General features: G+C 32.6%; 1 pseudogene; it reads left to right on the plus strand.

Moving 5' to 3' along the window:
• The first annotated feature begins 10,706 nt into the window (after positions 1-10,706).
• Positions 10,707-10,824, plus strand: LOC123388962 (annotated as a pseudogene).
• The last annotated feature ends 1,026 nt before the right edge of the window (positions 10,825-11,850 follow it).

Consider the following 11,850-nt stretch of genomic DNA (forward strand, 5'->3'; position numbering starts at 1 on the left):
GAGACAAAGGCAGATACATGTGCAAAATCCCTTTTTTTTTTTTCTGGGAAACAATACTTTACAAGAGATGTTTGAAAAAGTACTGGGGAATCAACTTTAATCAGAGATACAAAAATTTAATTGACCTTTGTAAAGCTACAGGGATCCAAATGATGGGAATCCCAGCCCGTTTAGGTTGTGGACCACAGAGTATTCTTCTCTGTGATATTTTATTTTATTCCATGTCTACTAACCCCAGTCCAAGTTCACTGATCTCTTTTTAGATAGTGCAAAACATGGCAAAGAATACCAAACGAGTGCCCAATATTCTACATTTATTACATCATTTCTAACATATAGAAGTGTGTTATCAAGGCTAGTTCTGTGAAAGAACATAGTTATGCTAAAGTGTGTTTTGTTCTCCAAGAAATTAAATGCATGATTATCGCTCAATTATAAAATACTTGTGTCAGGAATTTTTATTCAAAAAGTAATAAGAGAAGCAGATATTAAAACTAGTTCACATGGTTATTTGGGATATAAGCAGAGTTGTGCAGCAGAAGTGTTCTGGGCCCATAATTTGGGATATAGAATTTATGTTTTCTAATGAAAAATCACTAACTTGCATTATTGTTAACAAGACTATTTTGCATTACCATCAGTTTTCTACATTATAACCTCTTGCTCTACAGTTTGTAAATAACTTTGTCAATAGCAAGCTAATAAACGGGGTGACTCCAATGGATTGAGATAATCTCCAGAGTTTCTGCTACATAATGCCCAGGACTCCATTGAAAGGACACCTAAGAATTTATTTTGCCCAAAAATTTGATCATTTTTTTCACTGTCCTTACCTATTTTCCAAACCTAGTCCTTTTGCTTCACCTTTCAGTCTACGGACAACCCTGTATCTGACTGACTTGTTAATTCTGGGAATGTCTTGCAGATTAATTTGCTTTCCAGAGGTGGTTCCTCTAATTGATGTCTAAGAACCCTAATTATTTAAGAAAACTTTTTTAACATTTTCATTGCTATTTATTATTATTATTATTATTATTATTGCTAATATCTCTATTATAAATAATTCACAAGGGCACCTTTCTGACAAAAGACAAAGAGCTGGCTACTAGTAGAAAAAGTACATTTGACTCTGTCAGTGAAAGTGGTAAAGGGATTTGAGAAAATAAGGCAAAGCACTGGAATTATGTGTTAAAACTTTAAATATCATAGACACATTTACTTAATTTCTAATACTGTTGTTGCTTATAATTAAATAAGATGTTTTCCATGAACCACGCATTACAGCAAATATATTGTTTATACAGGTTAAATTTTCATCAAAAGGGACGCCTGGGTGGCTCAGTTGGTTAAGCAGCTGCCTTTGGCTCAGGTCATGATCCCAGCGTCATGGGATCGAGTCCCGCATCGGGCTCCTTGCTCGGCCAGGAGCCTGCTTCTCCCTCCGCATCTGCCTGCCATTCTGTCTGCCTGTGCTTGCTCTCTCGCCCACTCTCTCTGATAAAGAAATAAAATCTTAAAATAAATAAATAAATTTTCATCAAAAAATTGTAAGTGTATTTTATTGTAGGATCATGATCAGCATTTTGCAGATGAGAAAAGTGAAATTTAGAAAAGTATGTCTCTTCAAATCCCTCATACAATATCTGGCCTAGATAGAAGGATATACTATCACAATTGAGGAAGATAATTGAGATTACTTAAAATGATAAACTTTACTGTATAGGGTTTTTTAAAAGTTTGCCACAGATTCAGATTCTTTTAAAATATATATCTATTTTGTGTAAAGAGAATGCACTGAGAAGTAATAAGAAAGTGATATATCAGTGCTACGAACTAATGGCTATGATATCATCACCTTATTTATGAACAATGAAACAGTGTGCAATATTTAAATAAATTCCTATTTATTTTATATATTTATAAATTTAAATAAATTCCTATTTATTTATTATTAAAGAAATTCCTCTAACAAACAGTATGTTTTGAAGGTTGGTAGCAGGAAAGTGTTGTACTACATGGAAGTAATCAGAAAATATGATCTAAAAGTCTGCTTTCAAGGGTGCCTGGGTGGCTCAGTGGGTTAAAATTCTGCTTTCAAGAAGCTATAACAGTAAGTACTGAGCATTAGCTATTATATGCTATGGATGAATAACTGAAATCTACATTTGAAACTAATGGTACACTATATGTTAACTAATTGAATTTTAAAAAGTTAATTTAAAAAACCACTATTTTATAAAACAATATTCCCAACAGGCTCTTTTGCTTTAAAATACTCACTTTGTAATGAGAGTCATTACTTTTGTCTAGCCAATTCTTACACCACTGTTTATCCCTTCCCTGCTTTATCCCTTCCCAGTATCAATAAAGGCTCACTTGGGTTACCTAGAAGCCATGAGAAAGCTTGTAATAGATCTGGCTGGCTTTCACCAGCAATTTGACGACCATGTGCACAGGGAAGTCTATTGATAAAGGCTTTGTTGCAATAAATTGCAAATACATGGATGATTTTGAATTCTCTTTCTTGAGGTCTTGTTTCATGATAATAAATTTAGGGTGGCTTATTGGAATGGATGTTAGTAACATATCTTCATAGTTCTAAATACATGGAATAGTAAAATAGATTAATGAATGTGGCATTACTGACAACTGTCCTCATTTTGAAATCAAATTACAGTGTACTAAGATGAGGAAGCAAAGCAGATTTGGGATTATGAGTGAAATAATTTAAAAAAGTCTTAGGGGTATGATCAGACTATTGGGTAATTCAGTAGAAAAATGTCAACTGATTGAGATTCTGTGTTCCCTGATTTCAGAGAGAAGTTAAGATAAATAAGTAACACGAGGAGACTAGGAAGCCAAACATAAGTGATAATTTTGTGCCAGGGTGTGTATACATCTGGTTATCTTCTTGTTTTACCACTAAGGTTGCTCCTAGAGGAGAGTTTAAATATGTGTTGGAGCTAATCTCTGTGGATTACACAAGAAACCACATCCTACAGCTCTCCCTGAAACACCCCTTAGGATTTCAATGTAATTTTGGTTTTTGCATTTTTAGAAATAACAAAATACTTTGCAAACTCATCTACTTTATTACCACCACAAGTGAGTCAGCTGACTCCACATTTTAACACAGTGACAGTCACAGAGGAATGGAGGAATGAGTAGAGTTATCAATATATGTGCTTTTAAGAAGTATGACAGGGTAGCAGCTATTTCCAGGAACCAAAACACGGGTCAGCAGCTGTGCAGGAAAAGTGATGGAATAAATGACTCATTTCAGAGGAGTTCTATAACATATTAGTTCTATAATGTATCTTCAGCACCCAATTACCCGCTTTGATCTAAAGATAAGGATTTACAGTTAAGGTCCCATTTATGATTTGACTGGTAGGGTCTGAATCATGTTTACTATTGTTTTGACTATTACTTGAAACCTATAGTAGTACTTGGGATATGTGTTGTTTATTCTGTGAACATGTGCTATTTTTAGATGAGATAATTCCTGTCTCGAACCCCTGTTAATTTGTTTGTTTTTGTTTATTAGATAGTGGTTTCAGTACATGGATATATCTGAAAAATTGCAAAGCCACTATTAAAATAAGTTATTATGATATATAGCATGGAATTGCACATTCCTCCTTTGAATCCGACAGAGCTTCACCATATCCTTAACAATTTGGGAAAAACATGCTATTATTTTTCTTTATAAAATTTCTCCTGTCAGGCTGTGATGGTGGTCATCAGCAGTAACTCCTCTGACGGCTTTGTCAAAAGAGTTGAAAAAATTGGAAAGGTGTGAATGAAGCTGTTTGCTGAATATAAAGAAGAGCATTGAAGTACAATTCACACACTTACTTCTCCTTCTATGCTTTCAGATGTTTGACATTTGAAAATTTTGCTTCTAGAAGAGATGCCCTATATAATTCTTACTTTAAGGAGCTAGTCGCTTTTATAATTTTTTTTTTATTATTCTACTATTCAAGTATTTCCATTTAAATTAAATTCAATACCATTTTAAAAAAATCAAAAGTGCAGCCAGTATTCAATTCTTGGGCTAAATAAGTTTAGAAAGCTTTGTGTTATTGAACCCACAGGGTTTTTCTGTAGTTTTAACTCTTTCTTTCTGTGATTTTTCCCATTAGTCACGTAAGTGACTGCAATATAACAGACATTGAGGATAAAGAAGGACTGAATAGAACAATCCTTGGCCTCATGAAGTTGAGAATCTAGCAAGGGGGTCAAACAATTCAATCATTCAGAGACAATTTATTGAGTGCCTGGCCTAAGATGAGCACAACAAAACCCCAGCCCAGAGGAATCATTTTAATGGGAGAGATAGATAATAGGTAAGCCAACTTTAAAAAGAAAAAAATTGTACTGGTTTTTCTTTAAGAGTGATGCATATTTGAAATAAATAAGCACATTTTAAAAAAGAGCAGTGATTGAGAAGAGGTTTTGTAAGAGAAGAGTGGTCCGAAAGGGCCTCCCTGAAAAAGTCTGTTTTGAACAGATTTCTGAATAATATCAGCTAGGAAGCTGCATAAAAATCTCAGGGATGGGTGATTTTTCCAGTCAAAAAACTGTAAAGGCTCCAAAGTCACAATACAGCTGTAAGTTTCTCTAATAAAGTAACTTCTGACAAAGAATGAGAAGAAATAACTAACCCAGGTTTGAAAGAAAAGGGACAGACTTTCTACGGAATTAATATTTAATTAAAGCTCTAAAGGACAAAAATACAATAGAGCAAAATTCTGGTGATGCTGATATACCTAATGAAAGTTCATAAACAAGGTGTGGGTAGCAAAGAGTGTGTGGGAATGTTGGTAAGAACAGTGGGGAAGAGTCATCCCTGAACATGTTCTTAAATGAAGCAATGCTTGTGTTGTTTTAAAGGGTAAATTGGAGTTTGCCTAAGTGATTAGAGAAGGATGCCTCGGCTTATGGAAGTTCAAAGCCATAAAGATGTGATAAACTACTGCAGATATTTTCAGGTATATTTCTTGTTGCTTCTAGTAATGGTGATCTAAAAACTCCTACTTAAGACAACTTAAAAATCCAGGCAAAATAGCTTTTAAAGTTAAAAATATCAGAATGATTATAAAAATAAGTGGGGGATTACTGGGCCAAAATACGAAACACAATGAGAGTCTAGAGATATATGCCTGAAGCCATTTTAGCTATGAGAGCATTTGAAACTGCTAAAACACACTGAGCTGTGTTTTTAATAGACACTTGATACTAGAGAAACAAAACTCAAAATCCAGCAGCAATCAAATTTGAAAACTTTGGTACAACCCAAATTTAAGTTGAGATCCCCAAAGCACAAGGAGAAGCAGAAATAAGACTATATCCCTACCTTGCCTTCTGTGTAAACTGAGAAAGTCAATCACTGAATTTGGAATATGATTGTCTTGTAGACTCTCAGATATAAGAGAAAATCCTGCCAAGGAGGACCATACCATTATTTTGGCTCTTAATTATCCCTACTCAATAAGAGTTTCAAATATAATGTCTTGAACATAGCAAAATGTAACAAAGCACACAAAGAAAAACCATTAACAAGATTTGATAGACAAAATGGGATTAAGTATGATGTTAAAATGATCAATAAAGATTGTAAAATGGCTTGATTACTCTGCTCAAAGAAATGAGAGGGGAAGCAAATTGAACAAAAAACTGAAACTAAAAATGATATTGAGAAAGATTTTATAAATGAATTAAATGGATACTCTAGAACTTTAAAGATATGAGAGCTAATTTAAGATACCACAGGGGTGCCTGGGTGGCTCACTTAATTAAACCTCCAATTCATTTTCCTTTTTTTTTTAACACCTTAATTTTATTTTATTTCTTTCATTTTGGCTCAGGTTATGATGTCAGGGTTGTGAAATAGAGCCCAGAGTTGGGCTCTGTGCTGAGCCTGTAGCCTGCTTAAGATTCTTTCCCCTTCTTTTTCTATCCCTCCCTGCGCTCTCACTTGCTCGCTCTCTCTTGCTTGCAAATAAATAGATAGATAGATACATAGATAATAGACAAAGCAAAATAAAAGCAGATTATGAAAATAAATATAAAGATTTTGAAATGAAAACAAGTTCAAAATAAAATAGAGAAGACCTACACAGCTAAAAGTTCATTCAGAAAATCTACTATTAAAGAAGTCAGTATGACACAATGTTAAGATATCAAAAGATTTGAGCATGTACTTTACAGAAAGGGTAATCCAAATGGCCACTCATATATAAAATCTGTTTATCTTTATTATGAATCTGGAATTAAATTAAATTAAATTAAAAATAAATTAGAACCTAGAATGACATACTATTACACACTTACCATATTGGGCAACAGTGAAAATGTCTTGCAAGAATGTGAAGGAATGACAGTGCACATAATAAAAACATATGAGGTAAGTTGGACAATATTTAGAAAACTTAAAAATTAAAAATAAAATTTGGTCCATTCCTAGAAATACAACATGGAACTAATTGAATATTTTCACCAGGATATGCAAACAGATTATTTTAGTTATTTCATTCATAACGGCAGATCAGTAGTGGTCTATTTGCACAATGTTACATTAAATAAGAGAGAATATTAACAAACTGGGAGGAGGGGCTATGTTGTTATCATAAACAGATCTTCTATGGTGCTAATTATGTTTTTTTCTCAAAATCTTTAAGTTAAAAAAGTTTTCAAATTTATATCTAGATAGATAGATATATAGATAGGTAGATGATAGATAGACAGATATCCCAGAAGCTGCAATGCTAGGCTAAGACCAGGCTTTAAAGGGCTTTTCTATGCTCTACTAAATACTTTAAACCATTCATTATATCATAGTTCAGTGTTCAAATCTCCATTTGTTTCCTCAGTTTCCTAATATTTATCTTAAGGTGACCTGATCCAGACTTTTGATCACCTTTGTCTAAATATTTCTATTTTAACAAAGTCCTTTTGAACACTCAGAGACTAAAACTTAGAAAAATACTCTGATTGTTATCTCACTAGAGTGGAAAATATATAGTTACCCATTAACTAATGATATCCATGTCTACATTAGATCCATGACATTTTTAATTCTTGGGAGCTTTTGGTTAAATGAATTTTTTAAGCTTCCTTTAAATGAAGCTTTAAGCCATCACCACATGAATAAAATTAAAAAACTAAATGAAAACAGGCCAAGTATTTACAGAGTAATAGAATGTGCAGTGGAAAGAGTACAATTCTGAAATCATAAAGCCTAAATTAGCCTAAATTAGTGTGATGCATCTTTACTAGCCATGTAATCATAAACCAGTTATCTAAATGTGTTAGCCTCAGTTTTTTCACCCATGAAATGGTGATGATAATACTTATTATGCAGAGTTGTTGTGTGGATGTGATGAAGCATGGAGCATGAGAGTCTCATATTCCATGCTAAAATGATAGCTAGCTATTTTTATACTTATAATAATTCTAATAATAGTAATTAAATTGTTCAAAATGATAATATTCATTTCTATTGAGGCATTGTATTGACTATTCATAGACACATTTACCAAAATAAATTTCATTTTACTTTACCCCCTCTGAGGATATATATTCCCTAATTCAATATGAATCTCATTATGAATAATAATTATCATAATAAATATGCTGATTTTTCTTCTTTTTAGGGAAGTATCCTTTACTGTTGAACATAAAGAAACTTAAGCAAGTCTGTCTTATTCAAAATTTGCATGCTGCTTTCTTATGAAACTAGATTATAGAGTTGTCTGAAATAAATTCATGCAGTTAAGACATTTATGTTTGGAAAAATGGGTGGTCAGTTTAGTATTTCAAAAGAAGATTTTAAAATTAAACCTTAAAACTGAGCTCTTTCAGCCTTATTTATAGACCATCCTTCATGCTTCATAAGTACTCCTTCATTGTAAACTAAGTAATAGTTTTTGTCACAGTGTATATAACGAAAATGGATTTTATATTCTATTATTTCAGAGTTAGTTGCAGTTTCTACTTCCATACTTCCTTTTTTGAAAAATAGATTAATTCTACAAAAAGTTTTTTCCAGCTTTATTGAAAAATAATCGACATATTATAATTTGTAAATATAAGAAATGATTTCTTATAACATTGCAAACTTTTAACATTGTGTAAATTTTGTACAATTTGATAAATTGGCATACATCTGTATTGCAGTATAATCTACATATAAATGTTAATACATCTACTATCTCATATAGTTGCCACTGTTTTTTATGCATGTATGGTAAGGAATTTTAAGATCTACTCTCTTAGCAACTTTTATGTATATAGTACAGTAGAGATAAACTTCAGAGGTCTTGTGGGTTTTGTTCCAGACCGCCTCAATAAAGTGATTATCTCAATAAACTATGTCAAATTATTATTATTTTTTTGGTTTCCCGGTGCAAATAAAAAATTATGTTTCCCAGTGCATATAAAAAATAAACACTATACTGTACTGTTCAAAAGCATTATGTCTTTAAGTAAAAACAATGTATATACCTTAAGTAAACTAGTTCTGAGTTTTCAGTGGGTCATAATTACTGATCACAGATCACCATAACAAATAACAATAATAATGAAAAAACTTGAAATATTGCAAGAATTACCAACATGTGACAGAGAGACACAAAATGAACAAATGTTGTTAGAAAAATGGTGGCAGCAGACCTCTTTTATACAAGATTGCTATAAACTTTCAACTTGTAAGAATGTGATATATGCAAAGTTTAATAAAGGGAAGCACAATAAAAATGTATGTATATATTATTAACTATGATCATCATGCTGTACATTAGATCCCCAGAACTTTTTCATATTATAGTTGCAAGTTTGTACCCTTTGACCACCTTATTCCACCCCAGGTTCACCTCTTGTCAACTCAACTCTAAGTTTCCATTAGTTTGCTTTTTCTTCAGATTCTGTATGTAAGGGATATCATAATACATAAATTAAAAAATATACATAAAATCTTTGAAATATTTCACTTAGTATAATACCTTCAAGATCCATCCATGCTGTTGTAAATGGCAGTATTTCTTAATTTTTCATGGTTAAGTAGTATTCCATAGTATATATTTACCATACTTATTTTATTCATTCATCCATTAATGGATACTGAAGTTATTTCCATCTCTTGCTTAGAGTTAATAATTTTATAATGAACATAAGAGTGCAGATATGTCTTTGAATAGTGCCTTCGTTTCCTTTAGATATACACCTAGAGGTGGGATTACTGAATCATATGGTAATTTTACTTTTAATAATATGAATAATCTCCATACTGTTTTCCATACAAATTTATATCCCTATCACAGTGCATAAGTTCCCCATTTTCCCCAATATTTACCAAAATTTGGTAGTTTTAATTTTTTGGTAGTATATATTCTAATAGGTAGTAATATCTTGTTGTGTTTTTCAGAGGTAAACAACAACAACAACAACATAATGACTTTGCCCTGAGTTTTTACGTTGAGCACTTTAATGCTCCTGTTGGTCATTTATATAACTTTTTTGAAAAAAAAAAAAGTCTATTGAGATCCTTTTGCTATTTTTTTAATTATATATTTTTTCTATTTGTATCTGTTGGTTATTAACCTCTTTTCAGATATAAGATTTGTAAGTATTTTCTTACATTCTGTGGATTGTGTTTTCTTTCCCCCCCTTTTTTTTGGCAATGCAGAAACTTTAGTTTGATGTAATACCATTTATTTATTTTTGCTTCTTTTGCTTGTGTTTTTGGCCTGGTATCCAAAAAACTATTGGCAAGACCAATGTCAAGGAGAATTTTTCCTATGTTTTCCTTTAGGAAATTTAGTTTCATGCATCACATTTAAGTCTTTAATCTATTTCAAGTTAAGATTTATGAGTGATATAAGGTTCCAGTTTCATGCTGGTTGATGTGACTATTCAGTTTTAAATATCATTTATTGAACAGACTATCTTTACACATTATATATGTTGGCCCCTGTCAAATATTAGGTGACTGTATGAAAGGATTTATTTCTGGACTCTCAATTCTGTTCTACTTGTTTATTGGTCTATTTTTTATGCCAGTATACTTTATTGTTTTGAGCATGAGGGCTTTGTAGTATAGTTTTCAAATCAAGAAGTGTAATTTCGCTTCTTCATTCTTTCTCATAACTGCTTTAATTATTTGTTGTCTTTTATGGTCTCATATAAATTTTAGGATTCTTTACTTACTTCTGTAAAAAAAAATATTGGATTTTTAAAAAAGATTATTTATTTATTTATTTGACAGAGAGAGATGACAAGCAGGCAGAGAGGCAGGCAGAGAGAGAAGAGGTAGCAGCTTCCTGCTGAGCTGAGAGCCTGATGCAGGGCTCGATCCCAGGACCCTGGGATCATGACCTGAGCCGAAGGCAGCGGCTTATCCCACTGAGCCACCCAGGCGCCCCTAACATTGGATTTTTGATAGGAATTGAATTTACAGATGGTTTTCGGTAGTATGGACATTTTAACAATGTTAATTCTTACCATTCATAAATATGAGCTATCTTTCCATTTGTGTCTCCTTCAATTTCTTTATCAATGTCATAGTTTATGGAGTACAGATCTTTCATCTTCTTACTTAAATCTTTTCCTAAGTATTTTATTATTTTTGATGCTATTGTGAATTAGATTGTTCTCTTTATTTTTTCAGATAGTTCATCATTAGAGTGTTAAAATGCTCCTGTCTTGTGCTTACTTTGGCAGCACATATACTAAAATTGGAATGATGCAGAGAAGATTAGCGTGATCACTGAGCAAGGATGACATGAAAAACTATTAAAAAAAACGAAACAAAACAAAATTCTTGTCTTTTATATATTGATCTTGTATTTGGCAGCTTTATTAAATTTGTTTATTCAAAATTTTTTGTGAAGTTTTTAGGATTTTTTTTACATGTAAGTTCATGTTATCCAAAAAAAGAAAATTTTACTTCTTCCTTTTTTTTTTTTTTTTTGGAGTCTTTTATTTCTTTGTGTTCCTTGTTTCTCTGGCTAGGACATCCAGTACTATGTCAAATGAGAGTAGTGAAAGTGGACACAGTTGTCTTCTTTCTGATCTTTAAGGGGAAAACTTTCAAATTTTTTTGATTGAATATGAGATTAGCTCTGGGCTTGCAATATGTGTTTTTTCTTTAATGGATTTTTTAAATTATTTTTTAAAATTTTTTATAAACATATACTGTATTTTTATCCCTAGGGGTACAGGTCTGTGAATCACCAGGTTTACTCATTTCACAGCACTCACCATCACTCACCATAGCACCTGCCCTCCCCAATGTCCATACCCCCACCATCCTCTCCCAACACACCTCCCCCCAGCAACCCTCAGTCTGTTTTGTGAGATTCAGTCTTTTATGGTTTGTCTCCCTCCCAATCCCATCTTCTTTTATTTTTCTTTTCGTACGCCCGAAACCGCCTATGTTGCATCTCCACTTCATCATATCAGGGAGATCATAGGATAGTTGTCTTTCTCAGATTGATTTATTTCGCCAAGCATAATACCCTCTAGTTCCATCCATGTCATCACAAATAGCAGGATTTCATTTCTTTTGATGGCTGCACAGTATCCCATTGTACATATATTCCACATCAAATAAGATTGATCTGTTGAAGGACATTTAGGTTCTTTCCATAGTTTAACTATTGTGGACATTGCTGCTATAAACATTTGGGTGCATGTGCCCCTTCAGAATGCCACGTTTGTATCTTTAGGGTATATATCCAGTACTACAATCACTGGGTCATAGGGTAGTTCTATTTTCAGCTTTTTGAGGCACCTCCACGCTGTTTTCCAGAGTGGTTGCACCAGCTTGCATTCCCACGTACAGTGTAG

This window comes from Mustela putorius, unplaced genomic scaffold, assembly GCF_011764305.1.
Source record: "Mustela putorius furo isolate JIRA1106 unplaced genomic scaffold, ASM1176430v1.1 tig00003930_pilon_pilon_pilon, whole genome shotgun sequence".
NCBI classification, from domain to species: domain Eukaryota; kingdom Metazoa; phylum Chordata; class Mammalia; order Carnivora; family Mustelidae; genus Mustela; species Mustela putorius.